A 26,601-nucleotide genomic window follows, 5' to 3' on the forward strand; every position below is an offset into this window, starting at 1 on the left:
CATGAATTGGTCCAAACTGGGCTGGTTAGAGGCTCCCTCCACCATGAATTGGTCCAAACTGGGCTGGTTAGAGGCTCCCTCCACCATGAATTGGTCCAAACTGGGCTGGTTAGAGGCTCCCTCCACCATGAATTTCCCAAAACTTGGCTGTTTAGAGGCTCCCTCCACCATTAATTGGTCCAAACTGGGCTGGTTAGAGGCTCCCTCCACCATGAATTTGCCCAAACTGGGCTGTTTAGAGGCTCCCTCCACCATGAATTTGCCCAAACTGGGCTGGTTAGAGGCTCCCTCCACCATGAATTGGTCCAAACTGGGGTTTTTAGAGGCTCCCTCCACCATGAATTGGTCCAAACTTGGCTGTTTAGAGGCTCCCTCCACCATGAATTGGTCCAAACTGGGGTGGTTAGAGGCTCCCTCCACCATTAATTGGTCCAAACTGGGCTGGTTAGAGGCTCCCTCCACAATTAATTGGTCCAAACTGGGCTAATTAGAGGCTCCCTCCACCATGAATTGGTCCAAACTGGGTTTTTTAGAGGCTCCCTCCACCATGAATTTGCCCAAACTGGGCTGGTTAGAGGCTCCCTCCACCATGAATTTCCCAAAACTTGGCTGTTTAGAGGCTCCCTCCACCATTAATTGGTCCAAACTGGGCTGGTTAGAGGCTCCCTCCACCATGAATTTGCCCAAACTGGGGTGGTTAGAGGCTCCCTCCACCATTAATTGGTCCAAACTGGGCTGGTTAGAGGCTCCCTCCACAATTAATTGGTCCAAACTGGGCTAATTAGAGGCTCCCTCCACCATGAATTGGTCCAAACTGGGTTTTTTAGAGGCTCCCTCCACCATGAATTTGCCCAAACTGGGCTGTTTAGAGGCTCCCTCCACCATGAATTGGTCCAAACTGGGCTGGTTAGAGGCTCCCTCCACCATGAATTGGTCCAAACTGGGCTGGTTAGAGGCTCCCTCCACCATGAATTTCCCAAAACTTGGCTGTTTAGAGGCTCCCTCCACCATTAATTGGTCCAAACTGGGCTGGTTAGAGGCTCCCTCCACCATGAATTTGCCCAAACTGGGCTGTTTAGAGGCTCCCTCCACCATGAATTGGTCCAAACTGGGCTGGTTAGAGGCTCCCTCCACCATGAATTGGTCCAAACTGGGCTGGTTAGAGGCTCCCTCCACCATGAATTTCCCAAAACTTGGCTGTTTAGAGGCTCCCTCCACCATTAATTGGTCCAAACTGGGCTGGTTAGAGGCTCCCTCCACCATGAATTTGCCCAAACTGGGCTGTTTAGAGGCTCCCTCCACCATGAATTTGCCCAAACTGGGCTGGTTAGAGGCTCCCTCCACCATGAATTGGTCCAAACTGGGGTTTTTAGAGGCTCCCTCCACCATGAATTGGTCCAAACTTGGCTGTTTAGAGGCTCCCTCCACCATGAATTGGTCCAAACTGGGGTGGTTAGAGGCTCCCTCCACCATTAATTGGTCCAAACTGGGCTGGTTAGAGGCTCCCTCCACCATGAATTTCCCAAAACTTGGCTGTTTAGAGGCTCCCTCCACCATGAATTTGCCCAAACTGGGCTGGTTAGAGGCTCCCTCCACCATGAATTTGCCCAAACTGGGCTGTTTAGAGGCTCCCTCCACCATGAATTTGCCCAAACTGGGCTGGTTAGAGGCTCCCTCCACCATGAATTGGTCCAAACTGGGCTGGTTAGAGGCTCCCTCCACCATGAATTTGCCCAAACTGGGCTGTTTAGAGGCTCCCTCCACCATGAATTTGCCCAAACTGGGCTGGTTAGAGGCTCCCTCCACCATGAATTGGTCCAAACGGGTTTTTAGAGGCTCCCTTCACCATGAATTGGTCCAAACTTGGCTGTTTAGAGGCTCCCTCCACCATGAATTGGTCCAAACTGGGGTGGTTAGAGGCTCCCTCCACCATGAATTTGCCCAAACTGGGCTGTTTAGAGGCTCCCTCCACCATGAATTGGTCCAAACTGGGTTTTTTAGAGGCTCCCTCCACCATGAATTTGTCCAAACTGGGCTGGTTAGAGGCTCCCTCCACCATGAATTGGTCCAAACTGGGGTGGTTAGAGGCTCCCTCCACCATTAATTGGTCCAAACTGGGCTGGTTAGAGGCTCCCTCCACCATTAATTGGTCCAAACTGGGCTGGTTAGAGGCTCCCTCCACCATGAATTTGCCCAAACTGGGCTGGTTAGAGGCTCCCTCCACCATGAATTGGTCCAAACTGGGGTTTTTAGAGGCTCCCTCCACCATGAATTGGTCTAAACTGGGGTTTTTAGAGTCTCCCTCCACCATGAATTGGTCCAAACTGGGGTTTTTAGAGGCTCCCTCCACCATGAATTTGCCCAAACTCTGCTGGTTAGAGGCTCAATCCACCCTGATTTTCAAAACAAATGTTGGTGCCAACCTCAACTTACTACAAGGGCCAAATTCACTGCTGGTGACAAGCTCTCCTCACTGCAAGTGCCAAATACACATGTTTCAAGGTGTTTTCCTACTGTCAGAGAGGTGGTATTGAGTGTGTAAAGTGTGTAGTTGTTAGGCTGTGATGTTGGGGTAATAGAGGGTCTTTGGTGTGTTAGATGCCCCCAGACATGCTTCCCCTGCTGTCCCAGTGTCATTCCAGAGGTGTTGGCATCATTTCCTGGGGTGTCATAGTGGACTTGGTGACCCTCCAGACACGGATTTGGGTTTCCCCCTTAACGAGTATCTGTTCCCCATAGACTATAATGGGGTTCGAAACCCGTTCGAACACACGAACATTGAGCGGCTGTTCGAATCGAATTTCGAACCTCGAACATTTTAGTGTTCGCTCATCTCTAGTTATTTTGTTTTAGGAAATCATTTAAGCCATTTTTTAAGCCATCAACTCCAATTGTTGCAGTCTTGCCAAAAAAATATTATTCATACACTTCCCCTCATAAATATAATCTGCATCTCAGATATCACTAAGATTTTAGTAAGACACCTGTTTTCAAAGTTTATAGAATATGGTAAATCTGCCAGTCCTACTTCATCTTTACCCATGATTCTTTGCACCGTCGCTCTAGTTTGTCATTATTTATTTTCTCTCTCTCCTCTACCTCAGACTATTTTTAATTTATTGTCCGGTGTGTAAGAAACGCCAAGGACATTATATTTATTTACTGACCCTTTGAGACATTCCCAGTCTGGTAGGTTTATCTTGTTATTTTATGTGTAACACTGTAACTTATGATAGCTCTAAAGGCATTTCAGCAATCTCATTAATCTTATTGTTATCCACCCTGTTGACTACATGTATGACATTTTCTTTTCTCTTGATCCCCTTCAATTTATGCACATATACTTAGTTTTACTGACTTCAGCAAATGACCTTATTTAGTTCTTAACAACACCTTACATTATTTAATGCAAATATAAAGGGTCATATGAAAAAATGGAAAATATTAGTGTTTAGATGTTTAGATGAAAAAGAGGTTATATTCCTGGCTGTAGATGTGTGGTTGAATATTGGCATATTGGCATAAACCTAACACAATCATGATTTATAGTACATACCTTATGGTTTAACACATTGTAATTGTTAGTCTTTTCAACATTATATTTTTGCTTATTCTTACAGTCTGACATTGCTTTAATTTTGACAGATGTAAACTTATTTTGAAGAAAAATGTAACTATTTATAGCAGTGTATTGTTTCTTATGGTTCTCATGAAATAGCATATTATGCATGGACTAAGATTTGAAGCACTTGGTAAAACTTTACAAAAAAAAAAATATTTAGAATAAATTAAAACTGCTAAGATATAAATTATGACTGTGCATCTTACAGAATCGGAAAAGGACATTTTTTTAATGTAGATTGTGAGCCTCATATAGGGATCGCAATGTACTTTTTTTTTTCATTTAAGTATGTCTTTGTAGATTGGGAGGAAATCCACGCAAACACGGGGAGAACGTAGAAACGTCGTGCAGATGTTGTTCCTGGTGGGATTTGTCCTGTTATGTGAACTTAAAACAGCAATTAGACATTGTGGCAGATTTATTAAGGGGTTGTCCAGTTTCAGACAAATATTTTCAAAGACAAATTTCATTGTTTTCTAATATACTTTCTGTATCAATTCCTCACTGTTCTCTAGATCTCTGCTTATCATTCATTCTGCTTACTTCCAGTGGATAAAGATCAATCCATGGTCATGTGATGCACACACAAGTACACATTTTGTTACCCGGCAGCGATTTAATTACTGTGCTGTGACTCAAATGAGCTGTGCACCTGTGTGTCCATCACATGACCATGGATTGTCCATCACATGACCATGGAATAATTTTATCCTCTAGGAGTAAGCAGAATGAATGACAGCAAAGAGAGATCTAGTAAACCATGAGGAATTGATACTGAAATTGTATTGGAAAAATGTTGAATTTTCATTATACAAACAATAACATTTGTATCTGAATAGATATCTAAAATTGGACAATCTCTGTAAGACTAGTATACATACCGTCCACCAAATGAATTATTTGTTTGAGACACCTTGTATGCCTTGTCCACTGACGGGGTCTAATTTAATAGAATAGGAGTGTTGGTGAGACCATCATAATGATGGCATATTCTTGTCAAAAACTAAGTCAACAAATATATGGTGTAAATTGGTACTAGATGGTCTAGATTGGTTGCTAAGAAAGAAAGAAAGAAAGAAAGAAAGAGAGAGAGAGAGAGAGAGAGAGAGAGAGAAAGAAAGAAAGAAAGAAAGAAAGAAAGAAAGAAAGAAAGAAAGAAAGAAAGAAAGAAAGAAAGAAAGAAAGAAAGAAGGGACAACTTCTTTAAAACCAAAAATGCAGACCAAGTATTACAGTGAACTTAATTTAGAAGAGTCTATTAAAAGCAAACTGTTTGGAGGTTAGAGGTATAACAAGACATGATAATTAAACATTCTGCCAGCTACTCATGCTGATTTTATAATGATGCCGCAAAGCAAAAAAGACTTTTTGTATGGGTGTAAAATACTTAAAATTAGAGTCAGTCAATTGAATAGAAGATAACAGAGGTCATTACTCATCTGTAATACCTGACAACTAAGTCATATTCTTTGAATTTTATTATAATCTAATTTATTTATATAAGTTTTTTCTTTTTTTTTTCCAGCTCGGAGGAGCAAGGTGAAGTCAATGGATCAGGAGGAGTACATGAGGAGTAACACTGTTTCTGGTGGGTGGAGAATAATTGCCATACACTGAATGCATGTATGTATGTATGTATGTATATTCCATGATCTATATGATATATATCCTACATGATATGTACTGATGTAACTATTGAGCTTTGATTGGGATGACTTCTTTTTCTCTTGCACTTCCTGCTCGCACTTTCTTTCTCCTCTCTTCATAAACTTCTAGGATCAGGGGATAATCATACTCATTAGGGAGAGTGTACACAGTGTACACAGGCATACAGAGACTTACAAGTCATTTCTGCTCTGCCTGCGGTTTGTGGGTAAAATATGCAAATCTATTCTCCAGGATGTAATTAGGAGAACAGTGCCTCTGTTTGCTGTCCTCTAGTGGCAGTCCCCTTAACGTAAGTCTCTGTACGCCTGTGTAGGTGCACTCCCTAATGAGTATGATTATCCCCTGACCCTGGTCTATAGTCTCTCACGCTGCCAAACTAGTATCCCTATGCTATGCTGAGGAGATCCAACAGATCGACACAGTGCTGTCCATAGCTGGGAATCTGTTCTTTTTGGAATAGAAATACTATACTAGTTTGGCTATAATCTCTGCATTATGTTACTAGACTCATTAAACGAGTCATGAATGATAAGGGGGCTGCCCCTAGAGGGCAGCAAACAGAGGCACTGTTCTCCTAATTACATCCTGGAGAATAGATTTGCATATTTTACCCATACATTTCTATAGAGGTGAGACAAAAGAGTCATGTGACCTGCAATCGGTCTCAAAACTGATAGAACAATGAAAAGTGGGTTTGCAGAAAGGAGGGATAGCAAACCCTGATAACAGCAAAAAGAGGCATTTCTCTCTACCAAGAACCCAATGCACAATTCATTATAATCACCTTTACTATTTATCTGTGCAGAGCTTGTTGACACAACAGTTCCTAAAAACATTTTATAGCCATCAAAATCCAATATAGACGCTTTCCATTTTATACTTTACAAGTTTTGGTTTGCCATATTGTTGTCATGCATTTCCTGTGTATGTTCCATTATTCTGTTTGTAGCATAGACAAGTCTCTGCCACACTGTTGGATTATTCTAACTCTGTTTATTGAAAGCCTCAATAAAAAAGATGGTTCCTCAGTCTCTACTTGCTGCTCCTTCTTAACACACAGAAAATGACTCTTGTGTGTGCAGAGGGATCGGGAAGTAATGACTGTGAGGGACACGGAGAGTATAAAAAAAAGTGGCAGCAAATCTGTGAAGTGGATATGATTTTTTGCTTTTTTTTTTTTTTTTTTGTTTGTTTTTTTGTTTTACACATTTCTAGGCCTTTTCTAAATAATTTATATTGACCTAACAGGAGGATAGTATTGTATGATCAATTTATTGTCATCAGTTTATTATCAGTTTATTAAGGACCATTGTTACAATTATAGATTGTCTGCACTGGAGAGCCCCTTTAATAGATGATTGGAAGAATTTAAAAATTGACTCAAACTAATAGTATGACTAGTGTGGAGGATTTCTGATTTTAAGGTACAGTGCCCTCCTTGTAATTAATGATACTAATTATAATAATTATATAATTATTAAATAACTATTATAATATTTTATACAATTAACAATACTAACATATAATCATTTAATGATGTTTATGGTAGTTTGAAAAAAATATTCAATAACATAAAAAAAATGACAAGTAATATATTTGGTTGTGGACCATATTTTATACAATTATTTTATGCCTGATATAAACTTTGATGAGATATCCACCTCCAGCACTATATATGCACTTTTTGCTGCATATTCATTTTTTTAAGTTTATAACACATAATAGACCACGTCAAGCTGTCAGTCTTTTATTTGAAATCTATCTTCAAGCAAACATCTGTGGTAATGAGTGTTAGCAACATGATTTGTAAGAAAGCCTTTAATAGTCTTGAAGAAGTCCAGATGTTTCAGTAAAATATATATGTTAAAGCTTCAGGAGACCATTTTTTTCTTAGATTTTAACCAATGAGTCTTCATTTAAAAAAAATCTAATTAAAAAGAAGTATACATGATGCATACACATTATCTCCATCATTTTCTTACTATTTCAATGTCCAGAACAGCAGGTTTACTCCAGGTTTACTGTCAGATAGTAACTAGAGATGAGGGAACAGTAAAATGTCCGAGGTTCGATATTCGTTTCGAGTAGCCCCTCAATATTCGACTACTCAAATCGAATATCGAACCCTATTATAGTCTATGGGGGGGGGGGAAATGCTCGTTTCAGGGGTAGGCAACGTTCGATCAAATTATACTTACCAAGTCCATGAGTGAGGGTCGGGCTGGATCCTCCGAGCAGTCTTCTCCTTGCAGCGTCCCCGCCACGTCTTCCGGCTCTGAATTCACTCTGCCAGGCATCGGGCCTAGGCAGAGCCGACTGCACATGCCCGCACTACAAGCGGACATGCGCAGTCGGCTCTGCCCAGGCCCAATGCCTGGCAGAGTGAATGAAGAGCCGGAAGACGCCGTGGGGAAGCTGCAGGGAGAAGACTTCTAAAGGTAGGAGAAGAACCAGCATTGATTGGCCGACTGTATAGCATTCGGCCAATCAATGCTGGTTCTGAATCGAACTTTTACATTCGAACAGCGAGTGGTACTCGATTGAGTATGAGTATTTCGAATACCATAGTATTCGATCGAATACCTACTCGATCGAGCACTACTCGCTCATCTCTAATAGTGAGTCATAGCATATTAGGGGGTCCCCTGTTTATCTGTTTTTGCTAGCCAATGGAGTCTCCGATACTTATGCTAGCCAGTCAGGGATATCGTTGTTTCTAGCCCTATATTGAAGGAATAGTGGTATTGAGAAATTCTCTCTCAGGGGGATTCCTAGCCATTTCATTAGTTGGTAGTAGGATTCAACCCTGTCTCTTTTGTTTATATAGACATTTTTCAACCCTCTGATCACATATATATGTAAGAGTTTTTCTCTTTAATACACTCGCATTTTATTTTATTACTCTTTGAGGGGGATGTAGCATGCCCGTCCCTTGATTTGCATTGATCTCTCATTCCCTAACTTTGACCATTGTTTAATCCACATATTAATGGGGAATAAGTCATTTTTATGGTCTACTTTGGTTGGGAATGATGTTTCAATAGTAGTACGTGGATTTCACATCTGATACATGTTACATTAGGGTTGATTTCCCCTTTCATAGTGGTCATCTGTGTCTAGGGTATTAAAGTTTGGTCTCACAGCACCTAACACGATAAGACTGCTATTAACATCATAGACCAATTCTATATCTTTCTCTCATTATCATCTATCCCCTATGTGTTTTTTTGTTTTGGTCTTTTGCCAATTTTAAATGTTGTATTAAAAGTTATTTATTAATGCTAATTTATTTTGGTCCTATTGAATAGTAGCATTTACTACCCAAGTTTTGCATTTGCTATATTTATATTGGTTTTATTATATTTTACTGCTTTAAAGCATAAAACCTGTCTTTTAGAAAATGAACGATTTTCCTGGGGTCACCGTATTCTAATGCCTATAACTTTTTTTACTGTGTTGTTGACAGAGATATGTCAGGGCTCTTTAATTGCAGGGCAATTATACTTTTTATTGGTGCCAATGTTTGGTATGTATGACTATTTATTGCAAAAAAATTTGAGAAAGCAAGGTGACAAAATACGTTAATTTGCGCATTGCGGTATTTATTTTTTATGGCGTTCACCGTACAAGATACCTGGCAGAGTGAATGAAGAGCCGGAAGACGCTGTGGGGAAGCTGCAGGGAGAAGACTTCTAAAGGTAGGAGAAGAACCAGCATTGATTGGCCGACTGTATAGCATTCGGCCAATCAATGCTGGTTCTGCATCAAACTTTTACATTCGAACAGCGAGTGGTACTCGATTGAGTACGAGTATTTCGAATAACGTAGTATTCGATCGAGTACCTACTCGATCGAGTACTACTCGCTCATCTCTAATAGTAACCCTTATAAAGGTATGGCATCTACTACACATAGTTGCTAATTTCTGCAGATATAGTGACATGGTCCATAAAGATATTCATCTTTTCTGCAAGAAAGCCACTGGGAAAAAAAGCTTATATAACACAACTAACAGCTTGGGAATGGCGGGGTGGAGGTAATGAGGGGGAAGTGGTGGTGGTGGGGGGAAGTGGTAGGGGACCATCCACTGTTTCACAATCATTAGCAGGGTGTCTATTAATTGATGTAAAGAGATGGACTTGTTAGACGTGGTGAAAGGTCCTCTAAGTGTTTTCAGCAGTTTTTTAGTGTCTTTGAACACTGTATTAGTTGTTTGCTGGACTTGTGGGTGTTGAGTTTGTCTTTGAGTTTACTTTAAAATAAGATGCCAAGATTTAAGACTCTAAAGTACTATTGACTTTATGTTATAGCTCTGGTTTTTACTGCACTAACCTATGTCCTCAGTTAGTTTAAGTGTTTTCTCTTAAGAATTAGGTGTTCAAGGATGAAACAACATGTTTTACCCACATGCCACTGGCACATATTGATCTCAATGTATAACGTTATTTACTTTACAAACTGGTTTCAGCAATTCTTCCTCAAAGTGTAGATACTGTTTTCAGTGTAGATACTGAATGATAAATTATGTTCATTTGGCTGCCATACTGATTTATAATGCTGTATGAATAAATCAGCCCTTCTCTTCTTGCCTGATGCTTCCCATTTACATTATTCAATTTTGATGATACTCATCTTATGGTTTGTAAAATGTAATTTACTAACAAGTAATTACTACAGAACTTGTATTTATACAGGCCTCTTCTGTTTATATCTGGAATTTTAAAACCCTGGTCAGGATTTACTGTAAGTTATATGATCGACAGAGCCATAATCCAAGCAACATATTCCAGGATGCAAAGACCACCCGTGTGCCTGTTTAACATGGTGTGCACGCAGTAGAGAAACAGCAAGAAATGGTAACAAATATAAAGCTTTGTTCCTTACTGTACAGTCCTGTCTTTGCATTTGTGCTTGAATTTTCCAAGCTCTGTACCTATTGCAAAACTCCCATCATGATGTGGCACTATGTTGCTTTCCAATCATGTTCAGTGGCATAGACTCTCAACAGGCTAGTGCTATAAATTCTCTTAAATTCTTGGCGCAGGCTTTGAAACTTATAGGCCTCGGGCTGAGCTGTCTACGCATGCCCACAGGCCACAAGAAAATGGCCGCTTACTTACTTTGTAAGCGGCCTTTTTTTTTCTTTTGACTGCGGGCATGCGCAGTAGGCTCTGCCCGAGGCCTACAAGTTTCAAAGCCTGCACCAGAAAAAGACACAGGAAGAAGACGTTCCTGACGAAGATAGAGGAGGCACTGGAGAGCTCTCTGGCAGCATTGGGGATGCCCCCAGTGCTGTTTGAGTGCTGGGGCCCACCCCCAGTGCTGGCCGAGAACTAATTAGTATACCGGCAAAAATCAGTATTTCAAGCAAACGGCGGCCCGGAAAAGACTTCTAAAGGTAGGAGATGAATAGCCTTTATTAAGGATATTCCGATGCGGTAGGGAGAAAGAAATGTGTTTAAATGATAGGATCCCTTTAAAAGCAGTTACTGAACCATCTTTATACTGCTTTGCTATAACCACAGACCTATAGGACAAGTGATGTCACTCACTGCTCTGGCTTGCAGGTTCAACTAATTTTGTTTCAGTTTGTTGATAAAGCCTGGTTACAGATAACACACCGATAACACTGATTCCTTCTGTAAAAGCATCTGCATATTATCTGATCTGTATAAGTGTTGTCAGACTTTTCCAGCCATTTAGAAAGAGGAAGGCAGAAATACAGGAAGTGAGATGAAAAGACTGCAGCCAGACTGCTGAACCACTGAGATGGGAAAGCCCCTTTAAATGGTCCAATTCCTAAGTACAAGTTGCCCCACAAAAGTAAAGTCCTCCCAGCTATGATAATGGAAATGAAAAAATAGAAATGTAAAAACACTATTTCTACAAAGGGTTAAAATACAAAATATTAGAAAATGGAAGCAATATGACTATTATCAGACTATTAAAATGTTTACTCACACAAAAATACATTTAGCGTTAATAAGCAAGTTTCTGCTCCACAATTTTGTGCTTTATTTACAAGCTGGAAATGATCTCAGGTACAGTACAATAAATAACAACCACCCCCTGAGCTCTCATGTTTTTTGACAGAATCATAACTGGTACTGATATTTTAGTGTGAAAAATCAAGCTGTTTATGGTGAATGAGATGGATGATTAATAGGGAAATATAGTAGTGGCAATTGGGAAATTAAGATTTTCTTATTTGTGCATCTTAAAATTAGATGGGTAACATCTTATCAATGGAGGACATCTGATCGACGTCAAATCAGTTACAACATAAGAGCGGGGTGCTAAAGTAATATTGTAAAGTAAGTACTGTTTATTGTAAATGTTTTTTCCCTTTAGTACTTGCAGATTGTGAGAAACGTATTTGATTAAAAATGCTAGTAGAGCTGGAAACTCCTTTTTACGAAATGTCTGTCATGTAAAACTTCATGTTAGTTGTTGCATGATTCCAGGGTAAATCTGCCAAGTGTCACAAATTAATACATTTCAAAAAAGGTTAAAGTGGATGCAAGGATTAATACATTTACAAAATCAAGTCATTAAAAGTCAATGAAATTAATATAACCTGACCTGTCAGAGTTAAAATATAGTTATCACCCTAAAGATGTATGAAAATATTTTAGTAAAAAAATCATGTGAACTTTGAAAGCCAAAGATTAACATGAATTTTTCCTTGTAACATTGTAACAAACTCAAGCACATATCCAAGGCAACCAAGGAATGCCATCAGCAAGAGACCATCAAAGTCTTAAATGGCCTGTTCAGACTTGAATGATCTATTAAGCTCAGACCTTGATTCCATAAAAAACCCATAGAAAGAACATAATAGTTCTAAGAATGTTTTATATTCTGTTTATTTGTTTATTGAATTCTTTCATGAAGGAAACAGTCTAGGCCACAAAGTTGTTAAAATCATTAAAAAAGCATCATCAGTTAAAGAGGACATTTCACCATTTCCTAGATCTGTTCCTTACATTATGTAATAGCTATTGCTCCAATGATACTGGCACAGCTAGATTTTTTTTTCTCTAGCGCCCACTGTTCCAGAGCAATCAATGCTGTTAGTTGTGGTGTGTGGTATTATATTTAACCTCTGTATTGTCAGGAGATTGGTGTCTTGCAAGAGCAGACAAGGGGTGTGATTCTAAGATCTGAATCACTGGCTGTCTCTGAATGGAGCTCTGAATCATGCCCTTCTGCCTGACACTGCCCTTCTGATATTACCAAGCTTGAATAGCACTTCAGATACCAAAACTAAAAGTGCTTGTTGCTTGGGCACAGTGGAGGTAGAGAGAAAAGTCCAACAGAGCTGGAATCAGTGGAGTGGTGAATATAAACATTATAGATGAGCAAACACTATTCAAAACAGCCGTTACGAATAGCACTCTCCCATAGAAATGAATGGAAGCGGCCGGCAGACTTTGTTCGTGGCTGGCCACTTAACCCCCTGTGTGCCGGCTACGTCCATGAGAGAGTGTGATAGCTATTGGCTGTAATAAACAACAAAAAAACAAAAAAAATGATATAAAGTTCCAAAATATTAAATTAACCAAGAAGAGAAATTATAAAAACTGTCGATATTCTTATTTTGTCTTCCAAAAAAATAATTACACATCAATACAAATTCCCTAAAATGATATGAATAAAATCTTGTTGCACAAAAATGAACCCATTCAAAGCTCTATTCATGAAGTATACAAAAGTGACAGATATCTCAATAGAGTGACACAGATCTTCTTTTTCAAAGTCTTTGCATTCACCTAGGTAATACCTTTAGAAAAATCAAATAGTTTTGGTTTCAAAGGAGTTTTGTAAGGATTTCTCTTGCTCTCCTGTTTCCTCTCCTTTCCACTTCCTGGTTTTCAGCTCAGGCTAACAACATAGTTATTTTTCTGAATTGTACAGTTAGCTCTGGTTTTACAAACAGAGATAACAGAGGCAGTAATCAAGCAATGCTCTAGCCCTTATCAGGACTCAACAACTGAGCGTACTTTGCAGAGAGAGAGAGAGAGAGAGAGAGAGAAAGAGAGAAGAGTCATTGGCCCTACCACGATAAGGGAGTTGGTCTGAAATTAGCTGTAAACACTGAAGACACAAATTCAACTGTATCTGACAAGTGGATCAAGATTGATAAGCCAAGTATTGGTAAAACATTTCGGTTTTGTTTAAGCTAAAAATTAAAATTAAATCCGGAGTAGGAGAATATCCCTTTAAAACTTGGCCATTTGTTAATTTTTAAAAAAATTCTTTTTCTATGGGACAGTATGATTATGGTGATACCAAATTTATATTGTTTAGCTTTGGTATTTTATTCATTTTGTTCAATATGAACAATTATTGAAAAAAAGTATCACCATATTTTGATAGCAGCCTTGAACAGGACCTCATACACAAATAAAGGTGTCAGACCCTGGAACTTTGGTCAGGCCCTGTTTATTTAAAGGAGTTTGTCAATAAAGAGAAACAAGGACGAAGAACCTGTATTGTTCCAAAAATCCAAATAAGGTATCAGTACAATACACCAATAAAACAATATCAAGTAATGAAAGTCACAATGAAGACAATCCAGGCAAAGAAAACAGACAACGACAAGGAGGGGCAAGACAAGACAGGAAAACACAATGGCAGAGAAAACAAGGGAAAAACATCAACAGGGAAAGTCCAATTGTCATCAGGCTGGGTGGCCCAGTATATTGTCATGATGTTTAACAGAGAATGGAAATATTGACTAAACATAAAAGTCAGGAGAGCTTACATGTCCTTATGTTTGTTCTTGAGATAAGCGAAACCAGAAAATTATTTTTCATTCTTATCCAGGTTTATCCCACAAAGTCCTCTAAAATGCTACCAAAGGTCAGTTGAAATCCAGTGAACCCCAGAAAAGGGACCTCTGTTTAGAAGTCTTTTCTAATGCGTACAAAACTGAACACAGAATGTAAGTGTCTAGAAACTAGTTTGGTGCATCAAAATTACAAACTTTTAAAAATGCAAACATTAAAATTGCTACAAAGCTACAAATTCTACATCTTAACATTTTTGCAGCAGATTATTATTCATCCTGCTAATGTTTGGCTTACAGGGAAAAGGTAATATATAATTACAGAAGAGCAGCAAAAACAACAATAGAATGTGTCTACTTTATTGTCATTATCTTTATGCCCTTGTGTGGGTAGATTGATAATACATGCCATTTGCTATGATAAATACAATCCATTTGTTTGGATGACAGGTGAATTAAAGCACAGTTTTTAGTCCAAGCGCATCTTTTTTCTGTCAGTATTGACTGTAAACATACTCCTTAACTTGTACAATATATATACTTGAAGTAAATTTGCTATTGTACAGTATCTATCACAAATTTTCTTATAAGCCTTGATTAGAATATAGACCGTCATTATTATGGCTTACTGTGTATAATTCTACTGCAATCTTGTGCTATATATGGAGAGATGAGAAGAAATTCTAAGAAGGGCATTATTATGCATTACTTATATAAAACAAGATGACAGATATGAATTGTAGATCTATACACTCTTGTGTACCACACATTAACAGATGTATTTACCAATAGAAAGTACAACATGGGTTATCATTTTATAATTCCCTTCTTCCAAAAGACTAATATGTAATCAAATAAGTTTGGTGTGACTTTTTCATCTATTGAATTAAATGCAGTGGTACTGTAACACAATAGTAAACCGCAGACAGGAGCCAGATGTATAGTATGCCTTATGTATGCAAGCATGTTGCTTAGTACATGGTGATAGGTAATACTACAGTATGATCTATGGCAAATGACTATGACAGAAGAAGAATTGTAGAAATGTAGAATTATCCAAATAAGCTTATTGTCTAGCCTGACAAATTTAGCTATTATTGTCTACACTGAATACAGCAAAATACACTTCTATACAACAATCTTACAAACCTTAGAAAACGTAAAGCAAACCTAATAGAGGAGGAAAAGCTGAGCTACTTGATTTATGACTTCATATGATTTAGAGCAGGATTTCTGAGAAAAAAAGAAAAATCCAGACAGGGCTCCTATAGAGACGTTCACCTCCTTACCCTGCCAACAAACAGTGATTGACACATTTTTGTGTAGGATTTGTCAGGATTTCTCTGATATTTCTCCATATTACTTCAATTCTACCTGTTTGGTATGTCTTGGAGGTGGGCTGTATCATTTGACTCTTCGAGGTTTGGTGACAATAAATCTGTCATATATGCAACTGATATCTTCACCACATACATTATACATGGATGTATAACAGTACATAATTGTCACCTTTATTCATCTCTAAAAAATGTGCAATTCTCTCTAACAGGGGAATCAAATAGGTTTTTGCATAGGAGTGATATGCTGCAGGTGCACAAATGTAAATATAAATGTAGGTGCTACTTTAGTTATAGAAAAAAAACACCTATTTATTAATAAGGATAAAAGAGGAGCATATATTAACGAAGAAGAGGAGCATACTGTAAAGAAGAAGAACAAGAGCATGCTGTATAGGAGTAGAGGAGCATACAATAAAGGAGTAGAAGAGCATACTGTAAAGAATAAGAGGAGCATACTGTAAAGAAGAATAAGAGGAGCAAACTGTAATGGAGAAGAGGAGCATACTGTATAGGAGTAGAAGAGCATACTGTAAAGAATAAGAGGAGCATACTGTAAAGAAGAATAGGAGGAGCATACTGTATAGGAGTAGAGAAGCATACAATAAAGGAGAAGAAGAGCATACTGTAAAGAAGAAGAGGAGCATACTGTAAAGAAGAAAAGGAGCAAACTGTAATGGAGAAGAGGAGTACTCTGTAAAGGAGAAGAAGAGCATACTGTAAAGAAGAACAGGAACATACTGTAAAGGAGAAGAGGAGAATGTTGTAAAGAATAAGAGAAACACACTGTAATGGAGAAGTGGAGAATACTGTAATGGAGAAGGGGAACATACTGTAAAGGAGAAGAGGAGCATACTTTAAAGGAGAAGAGGAGCATACTGTAAAGAAGAAAACGAGTACATTGTAATGGAAGAGGAACACTATGTAAAGGAGAAGAGGAACATACTGTAAAGAAGAACAGAAGCATACTGTAATGGAGACAAGGAGCAAACTAATGGAGAAGAGGAATACTCTGTACAGGAGAAAAGGAGCATACTGTAAAGGGGAAGAGGAGCATACTGTAAAGGAGAAGAGGAGCATACTGTAAAGGAGAAGAGGAGCATACTGTAAAGGACTGGGAAATACATTAGGATATAATGTGCACTATTTTCTAGTCTTCAAAATGGATAGTTATTGTGAAACCAGACTATAGAACATAGTAAATGCTATGCACAACATTTAGGTTATTTTGGCACAAAAAATAAATAAATCAGAATTGTGGTGCATGTACAGTAGCTTAGTAACCCCCTTCCCAAGTGAAATACTGCCTCAAAGCATTAGTTTATCCCAGAAAGAAGAACATCAATATTTTGGAGACTAATTGTAGAATATTTTAGCATGTACTTTCACATCTTAGATGTTAAGCAGCCCAGGTGTTTTGATTTTACTGTGTAACTGAATTACAAAAATGAATTCTGAAAGAGCTACTATTTAGTGAGGTTTGTAAGACGCATTTGGTCTCATTACAGATTTGCTGTCTGTCTCCAAGTTCAGCACAGGCACTTTATTACATTTGTCTACTTTGTATAGTATTTGCAGCACTAGAACTCTTATACAAATGGAAATATTTTGACTCATAGTTGATAAATCTCATTAAAATGAGTATAAAATTATTGTACAAACCATACATATGCAGAAGGCGAGTTAAACAATGTAAAATCCATAGGTGTACTTAATACGTAATGTTTCCAAGAAATTTTTGTCATCAATAAAATTTGTCTGGTAGTAAACACTTTTCTAAGTAACATGGGTTCCCAAGACAATAAATAGATTCAAGACAATAATATTACACCAGACCTAAATTATAGTATTCTACCAAAGTAATTCACTATTCTACACATACCTCTGCATTTGAATTTTATGGTGTTAGATGGATCCCAATATTTTTAGCTAAGAAAGGCAGGAATAACAGTCAGCCTGCCTCACTTACTACAGCAATGAGATACAAATTAACCCGCAAAGAGAATAAGAAAATAACATTATTTAAATCAAGGGGGTTTTTTATTGCAAACTTAGGGTGGGTACACATCTGCGTCAGGTCTCCGGTTTAGCCAATCCAGCTGGTTTCTGCGAAACTAGACAGGAGATGGAAACCCAGCAGTCTGTTTTCAAATACATTCTTCTGCGGAGCAGAAGATGGAAACCTTCCGGATTGGCTAAACCGGAGACTGGGCGCAGATGAGAACCCACCCTCACTTTTAAGCATTTCCCACTACTTTAATTCTGGCCACATTTTAGTCCGATGTTTATGCTCTCTAGTCCTCTTATTACAATCATAGCCAGGATTACACCCCTTCCCTTTCCTTCTCCGTGCGTTATAACCTCTACCTCAGTCACAGAGCATACTTAGGAAACACTTCCATAGAAGTCAAAGAGGTATTTCCATTCTCCAAGCTCACATAGGCCGTGCAGCTGCTGCAAAGCAAATCTCTGAGTGGAGTTAACAGCAGCTCAGTTAAGATGACGACGGCTATAATCATGTAAGAAAATACAACAAAAAAAATAATCAGAAAACAAAAATACACAGATCTAAACACCATTGTGAAAAGTTTTTAGTCCATTCAAAGCCGACTTCTAAAATACATGACAGTTGTTCCACCCTGTTTAGAAATTTGCTCTGTGTGGAAAACATATTAGGCGAAGGCTCCGTACAGCAAGCTGCAGCCAAAAAGCACTTCAGAAAAAAAAAAAAAAAAAACAGAATTAACACTTTCTGCCCCTATTATACATACACAGAATATGCCAGCATTTCCAAAGGTATAATTGACATGCTGTGATTTACAAAAACGCAACGTTTTTTGAAATTGCAGCATTTCTGCATTTCACATGTACTCTAAAATGTATTTGTTTTCCCACCATGGCCAAAACGCCACGTGGGGCCCTGACCTAATACTATTCCTTCAATAGGGGGCAATGGTCTACATGCTACACTAGTAATAATATAAATGTAATCCATTTGACAAGACTTTTGAGTCTTTGCATTGACTTTCAGCACTTGTTTGAAATAGAATCAGATAAATTTGGAAGCCTGACATGTTTCCTGTAAAAACAGATGCATAACCAGAGTTACCCTAAGCTATGCACTCTGGAAAAGATGGAGTTAAAACAACATACTGTATTAATGAGGATAAAAGTCGGATGACAGGTATTCCTATGTGCAGGGTGTGGTATTTTAACTATTTTTTCCAGAGCAAGCTGCTTAGAGGGAACTGAGGTTGTAACTTACTTGAAGTTTCTAAATCTTTAGAGATTTTTTTTTTATTTCAATCAGTAGCACAATCCTTATCAGAAAAGTCAGACTGAAGGTTTTGCAGTTAAGAAAGACTTTATAAAAAAGGTAATCCCCTTCTAGCTTTGAAGAAGTGTTAAGAAAGCAAAGCTCAAATGGTTCTATTGGTAACAGAACTATGTGTATTAAAAATTCGGCTATGAAAAATACCACTGAATATTATATGACTTATTACATTGTTGTGTTAGCGAGCAGTAAGCCAATAATCTGAATTTTTCATAATTCTCTTATGTCCCCATTAAAAGATATGTAGTTCACGTGTATATAATAGCATTGGAGATGGAAAACGTGATCAAAACTATAAATATTCAGAAAGACCAACTCTCCAGTATTATTTGATGCACCCATTGAGCATACTGTCCTTTTCAACAAATATTATAATTTTTTATAACTATTTAAATACGCAAAATGCAGTTGATTTCCAATGAGTGACACGACAACAACTGTACTGCAAATAAACTTGGCCAGGTGAGAGTTAAACTAGCAGAGAAATTTGCAGACCAGCATGATGACTGGGTACAGATTGCATGGAGGACTAGGAGGCAAAGCAGATGGATTTGATAATAGTAAATAATAATGTGGCAATAACCACCATGTGGTAGTTGTGGAATGGATGTGGACTACTTACAAAGATGATCATGGGAAGAAAGAATGGAATGGTCTTGCTCATTTGGTGCTACTGCTAATTTGATTTTGCCAAATATGTTGGAGAGTACAGAGAGACCTAGTTCCTACATGTATACCTGCATGCCTATGACTAATTATCTGTATGTAGATCTTGAACCTTTCATATGGGAGATAACTGCACATAGCTACTGCCTGCCAGAATCAGCAACTTGTCTGCCAGTGCCAAGACCATCTGAGCTTGCCTTAGATCTAGCCCAGGCAGGTGTTTTTCATTTTGGGGCTGCATGTTGGATGGAACTACTGTAGCTGCCACTACACTCTTCCTGTGATGTCACCCTGTTACTCTAACCTGGTTTCCAAGTCTTATGTGTAACAGAACCATCATCGGATTTGGTATTATCGTCTTCATTTTTTGTGACTCATCATGGCAATGGGATTTCTGTATGCCCTTGCAGATTTCCCCATAGTGCCCCTATTACCAGCACCACACTCCATGCCATGGCTATCTCCATCAAGACTCATGTCTTTCACTTTTACCTCCTCTATATCAAAAAACAAATCATCAAAAAGGGGAGAAAGACGATGTATTGGGCTATGAGAATTATCTCTCAGTAAATGCCACATGACTATTAGAGAATGGTATCTGTGTCAGTAAAGATAAAGGCAAATAAATTGTTGACAATATGTAAAGACAGCATGGTAAATTACATATTGCAGCTATTGGTTGGTCTGTCATGACCAGAAGTAGTGCTGCTGTTGCTATCCACATTTTTATTGTTAGTAGTAGTATTTGCATAAGTATTTCCTCTTCTCTCTCCTTTTGCCTGTCTCCTGCCCAATTTTTTTCTAGGGATTTTACTTCTTAGTGATTTGGCAACAATTCAGATACTGTGTATTTTATTTTTTTTACAAAAAGGGTCACCTTGTCAATGAGTATTAGACTAAAACTGTGTCAGTCAGCTTATATTAACAACATTTTTATTTTCAAATTCACACATGCTAGAATGTATATTGGGTGAACAAAACACCAAAAAATTTGCAGATTTTTTCTTTTTTAGATTAGCATATACTGTTTATGCATATACGCACAATGACATATAAAGATCGGAACCCGATCACGATCGTGAAATTTACTTGATCGCCGATCGGGATCCGATCTTTTCCGATCCCGATCGCTCAACCCTACTCATATCTTTAACACTGAAGGAAGAGAGGGAAAAAGCAGAGGCAGCTGACACAGCTAGGCGCAATGTATAACAAAACTACCACTAGCAACAGTATGTGAAGGAGTTACATAGATTCTACAACAAAATAATTCAAAGTTTATATATTGTCAAGATGCTAGTTATAAGACAAAATAATGTATAACTAGTGGCTTAAAATACTAAATGTCAAACATCTTTTGATCAATTGGGCATTTTTATTTTTAAAATCTGTGGTCAACATTTAGTGGTAACAAAGGCAAGTGGTGTGCTGGCTACTGAGCCACTGACATATAACTTCTGAAACCCTCGTTTAGTAAAGTACAATGCCAAGCGGTAAATATGTTCAATTAGATTATTCATTTAATTAGATTACATTATTTATTTGCAAGGTGGAAAGGACCTAACTGAAAGTTATCAGCAATTGTTAGAACAGGTTAAATTATCTAATGAATGCTGACGTCCAATTAGGAAGATGATAAACAGTATTAGTGAGTTAAAAGCCATATTTTAGACCACTTCAGACAATGTTAGCATGCATGTCGCCTATCATTTGAGACCAGTGATTGGCTACAATTGGTCACTATTAAAGGATTATCTTATCTTATCTTATCTTATCTTATGTACAGTATTTCCAAAGATACTTTATAAATGCAGCAAACTTTACGTTCAATTAAAGATTTCTTGCAGTTGCTTATTAAAGTAGGTAAGAATCAAGTGAAAGTTTTCGATTTCTTTATAACACATTGTTTTATTATGTTTTTTTCTTGTGAATAAATAAAATATCTTCTGATGGTATCATTCCTATGCACATGTGCTGGAAATACCTAGCCTGCAGTAAAGTGTCATTTGCTGGGGACTTAAGAGTAATTGATCATTTCAATGCATGGCAAGATGGAATTTGTTGGACAATGGTGTGTAAAATTACCCTGTAGCACTGGAAGAAAGGCAATGTAGCATTAAACAGTGTCCAATAAAATCAATAGGCAATCCATATAATTATGAGATGTGCTGGGCCTGCGTTAGAGTAAAAGACATACTTTTAAGTAGCTTTCTGTTCTGACTAAAAGAAAGGGGTTCTGATGCGTCAACCCTTATATTACATCACACTCTTTCGCTCTTGCTGCTTCTCCTATTAGTTACTATAAAGTGATCGTTAACAATTTTGTGCAAGTTGTTCAAATGAAACAAGATTTATTATTTGCTAGAGAACTCTTTCTGTTCCACATTCAGTCACATGATCATGCACACTGGAAAAATAGAAAAGAAACTGTTCCGAGTTCTAATAGCATAATACTGTAAAGATATGGTGGCAATTGGCTAAACAAACAGATGGTTGCTCACCTTTGTTGGTTGTGACAAACATTCACAACCACATATTGTGTATAGGGATAATTCACAAATGACATGGACACATCAGGAAAATCCAATGCAGAAGAAAGATAAGGCAGAGAGAGCACTGGTCCAAAGTAAATATCTTTATTCAGATTAGTTAACACACAATTGGTGTGTTAACCAATTAGAATAAAGGAATTTTCTTTGGACCAGCGCTCTCTTCACCCTCATCTTTCTTCCACATTGGAGTCACATAATCATGTCCCTAATGTCTATCATCTGCGTTTGTGACATGTTATGTTATCTCCCTTGTTCTTTGTGATAAAGTGCACATAGTAGAACATCAAAACCTTTCCCCATCCCTCACTACAGCCTGCAGAAAGTGTTTTTAGATATTTTTGAAGAAGCTCAGAGTGAGCTTCGAAACTTCATATTCTGTCATCATTATGAGTTAGCCATTAAAAAAGACTTGCAAGTTATTTCATAACCACTGGCAAACCACTGGCTAAAACGGTACAAGAACAAACATTTTCCTTATGTTTGTAGAGGGGCATGTTTCACATGCTGGGCAGCAAACTGTGCAGTGATTAAGCAGCAGAGTAGTAGTAGTGTGTTAGTTGTAGAGTGTATGTTTTAGATGAAAACATGGAGTACTCCTTTGTAATAGAGTGTCATGCGCGCAACTATAAATAGAGGCAATATGTATTTCATAGACAGGACTCATGGGAACTATGGCAATTCCATGCATTGGTAATCTCACTCATAACAAGGTCTGGGAGCATGGAAACTGTGCTGCACGGAGATGTACAAGATATTAAATATGGTAGAAACATCTTTTCTGTAATTTATAGAAAGTCAGCAAATGCTTTTCAAAAACTAAATATATCTATATATCATATCTATACATATACCATTTCATCACAAATATGTATTAAAATAACACATTTTTATTTTATTTCTATTTACTTTGCTTACAACAATGCACAATATAGGTTCATACAATATTTTATGTGCCTATATAAACAGATTGAAAAGTGATCATAATAAACTAAGTTTAGTGATATGCAGAGCCAGCTACTAATGGACCAAGGGAATCAAACTAACCTGAGGCAATATGTCGCTAAAGAATACATGACTGAGTCTGTAAATTAAAAGTCGAAATAAAATCTAAAGTGTGGCAGGCATGCATTCACATTAATTAATGCGGTAAGATTTGTTTGACTGAATAAGCATCTTGTAGATCACAAGGGTGTCAAGGAAACCACTTTAATCTTTTCTTATATATGACTATCATAATTTTCTTGTTCTTTAAAATTCAAGCTGATGGCAATAGTCATTCTTTGAATTGATATAATGTAAGAAAAGTCCTAATAATCCACAGTGACAGGCACAGTGTTTGGAATAATTGCCAACTGGAAATTCCTTTCTTGTTCTCTGATAATTGATCAATGGGGATGCTGTTGATAATGTTCCTCGAGCAGCTTTTATGTAAAAAGCTCTCCTCCATATATGTTTTTATTGTTATTATTTGTCACGCTGTGGTTCACATTCTTTTAAAATGACACCATTATTATTCGAAAGTTCAATTTGATTAACAGTCCAACTGGGAGATTTTGTATAAAAAGTAAGAATGTATAAGTCCTATTCAGAGGAATCTCTGAGTTCCATCAAATATTACAAATAAAATTACATTTTCCATTATTTCTGAATTACACAGACTTTGAGAGAAACCTCTAATTTTTTTGTAGGAATATTGAAAGCTTCCTTTGATAAAAAGGAGTTCTGTGGCAAAGTATATTTTACATATTTTTACAGTGCCATATACTGACAAGTTTTGGAGAAAAAGGCTCGCTGACTTTTGGGTTAACTGTTAAGCACATTATTATCCCCTAGACAAAATGATCCAAAGCCTTAAAGGGACAGTCGGCCTAAATAGTCAATATTGATTCTCCAATTCATTATGGTGTGAAATGTCCATTTAGTGCAGTTCTGACTAATAGGCAAACATGAATGCTATGTCTATTGCCTTGTGTTTGTGTGTGGGTAATAAATTCAATAGAGAAAAATTCTCCCTTGGATTTGGGCTAGAAAGGCTATGAACCAGAGCGTGATAAAATCCTTCACAAAAGTTGGATGTTTGTGGAATCTTATCAAAATGGAATCCAATTATTCTTGAATCTTTTGTAGTCTGACTCCATCTCGGAAGCTATGGCAGCACTCCAAGAAATAGTTTTTATTTTCTGTTGGTTTTGTTACCCATCATTTGGATATACATCCTTTTTGGCTAATCCTGACCACAAATAACAGAAAGAAATCTGTATGTGGAAAAGACGTGATGCACTTCCGCCGCGGTCTTTTCCTGCAGTGTTTTTGGCTGTGGCTCACCACGTGGGGCCTTAGCCTAAAAGTAAAGCTAAATATTTATTTGTATTAGTACCCATGTGCAACTCATAAAATTTAGCATTGTTTTATTGTCTGTAATATTTGTCTAATACCATCAAGTCCTAACATTATATGCATTGAAGAGCATCATCATTTTTCTTTTTGCCTACTTCTGCTTCTGTCCATCAGTATTTTACATCTGAAAATATTTATGTCATGAATTATAATTCAATGAATGTGCAGATACATAGTGTGATTGAAAGGTTATAATGTGACAAGAACACTTTGGATAGATTTTTTTTTTACTGTACATGTGGCAACTATTTTAATTTAAGGAAAGCCAGTCAACCTTTTAATATACAAACAAATATCCTTCTAATATTCTAAATGTGAAAGTTTGTGGGTTTGTGTGTTTGTTACTCTTTCACACAAAAAATGGCTTAACAGATTTGGATGAAATTTGGCACATAGATAGTTTGTAACCTTGATTAATATATAGGCTACTTTTTATCCCAGTAAATGACAAGGCTATTATGAATTTATGTTCACATACTATATTAAACTGCTCTTGGCACCTGCACTATCTCAGTTAATTGGAGATTGCTGATAAAGCAAGGTCTGTTATCTCTCTATGTAAACACACAAATAACCCTGAGTCCATTGTGTACAATCATTTGCATATTATATGATTTGCTCCAGGCAGTGCTGACACACTGGATGGGAAAATACCGTTAATCCAAATTGACAGTTTGCCTGGAAAAAGAAAATCTAATTTGTCACAAAATTCTAAAACAACAAGAGCTATGAAGGTAGCCAGAAATCAACAGAGTTCTACTTAAGTGGAAGTGAGGGGGATCATTGATGCCAACAACACAATCATTATATGGCGTCCAGCTATGTCAGATACTTACAGGCACGGTGCGAGGAACAATTTCAGCGGTAGGCCAGCTTGACAGCTGCCAAAATGCCTGAGCAGGTGGATCATCAATGCCAACAACACACTCATTAGATGACATCCAAGCTAGCTGCTGAAATGTCAGAAAAATCACAGGCACGGTGTGAGGAATAAGTTCAACAGCAGGACAGCTTGAGAGCTTCCAAAACACCTAAGCAGGCAAACTATCGAAGGCAGCAATTTGCTGAATATAGGTGGATCATCGATGCCAACAACACGCAGATAAAGTCGTGGTCAGAGGCTAGTATATATATATATATATATATATATATATATATATATATATATATATATATATATATAGTAATAATAGTAATTGAAACATGTTGGTCTAAAAGTTCTAACTTTGTTTAGTTCAGAATGTTTTCACTTATTCAAATGTATTTTCCTACTTAATTTCAAAAATGTGTTTTATATCAGCTTAAAAAGAAAGTCATAAGAAAGGAATCCTAAAAAAACAGCAGATAATTTGCTTGCTGGTGAAATTGACAGTATAAAATCATGAAAATCTAACAGCTGGCTCGCTCTAAATTATACTCATTTTCCCTGCAGCAGTGCTACAGGGGAAATGATTTCATTAGACGCTGCCCTGCACTATGAGCAATAACATGAACTAACTCTGTTCTAGGCACTAGGGGTCTTCCATACAGCATATTTACTGTACATTGAGGTCATGTTCAATTAAAGAAAGAATGCCTAAAGTCATGCAAACATATAGCTGTATGAATAGAGATAGAGAGAAAGAAAAAAGTAAGTAGAAACAAAAGATAGTTAGATAGATAGATAGATAGATAGATAGATAGATAGATAGATAGATAGATAGATAAATGTGGGACATACCCCCATGTCTTTAGGGATAGCTACAACTTAGTTAATACTAAACTAAACTGCAGTAATTCAAATAGCAGTTTAAATGGTTTTAGAGCATTTATAAAAGAAAATGCTAAATTTACCCTGCATACCTGAGATTCTGAGATTGTTTCTCTTTAGCGTCACTTCCAATTACATCCTCTATTTATATCCTCAGTTTATTCCTTGTGTTTGATAGCGGTCCTTTGAGTATGGATCAAAGCTTTACACTTATCTGGATCACCTACAATAAGCACTAAAGCAAAGTAAGCATTGAAGGAGAGAGGTTTTTCTTCACACATGAATATTGGAGTGGCACAAAGAGAATACTGTCCACTCCATTATTTCTGAGCAGCAATAAAGTAATATATATTAATTTTATGTAGCACATCATTTGCATCCTTCCTATTTCACACAGCAAGATAGCAGAAATCTATCAACTTGTCTATACCCACTAGATAGACAAATAGATCACCTAACTGAGATTCCACCAAAAATAAGGTTA

The 26,601-nt window shown here is 37.4% G+C and overlaps 1 protein-coding gene across 1 annotated transcript in view; it reads right to left on the reverse strand.

The window, feature by feature from the left end:
- Window positions 1-26,601, reverse strand: part of TRHDE (thyrotropin releasing hormone degrading enzyme) — a 498,184-nt gene that overhangs the window by 356,373 nt on the left and 115,210 nt on the right. The gene's annotated exons all lie outside the window — the stretch shown is intronic.

The sequence above is a fragment of the Leptodactylus fuscus genome, chromosome 5 (genome assembly GCF_031893055.1).
Source record: "Leptodactylus fuscus isolate aLepFus1 chromosome 5, aLepFus1.hap2, whole genome shotgun sequence".
Taxonomy (NCBI): domain Eukaryota; kingdom Metazoa; phylum Chordata; class Amphibia; order Anura; family Leptodactylidae; genus Leptodactylus; species Leptodactylus fuscus.